Source organism: Etheostoma cragini, chromosome 23 (genome assembly GCF_013103735.1).
Source record: "Etheostoma cragini isolate CJK2018 chromosome 23, CSU_Ecrag_1.0, whole genome shotgun sequence".
Classification (NCBI taxonomy): Eukaryota; Metazoa; Chordata; class Actinopteri; order Perciformes; family Percidae; genus Etheostoma; species Etheostoma cragini.
The window spans coordinates 456,171-456,376 of NC_048429.1; the positions used below are offsets into that span (position 1 = coordinate 456,171).

The 206-nt window shown below is 52.4% G+C and overlaps 1 protein-coding gene across 1 annotated transcript in view; it reads left to right on the top strand.

The window, feature by feature from the left end:
- LOC117938486 (potassium voltage-gated channel subfamily A member 1) overlaps positions 1-206 on the top strand; it is a 14,726-nt gene that overhangs the window by 8,411 nt on the left and 6,109 nt on the right. The window lies entirely within an intron of this gene.

The following is a 206-nucleotide window of genomic DNA, read 5'->3' on the forward strand; positions in this document are numbered from 1 at the left end:
GGATGTAACACCAATAAATGTACTTCAGGTCTCATGAAAAGCCATCGCCTGTCTCTCTCTCTGTGAGCCAGGACGAGCTCAGCCCCATCTTTGCTCCCTCACTGCTTTCACGTGAGCAGCACTGGAGGTTGCAGCTGAGCACTGCCAGTGTGTGTGTGTGTGTGTGTGTGTGTGTGTGTGTGTGTGTGTGTGTGTGTGTGTGTGTG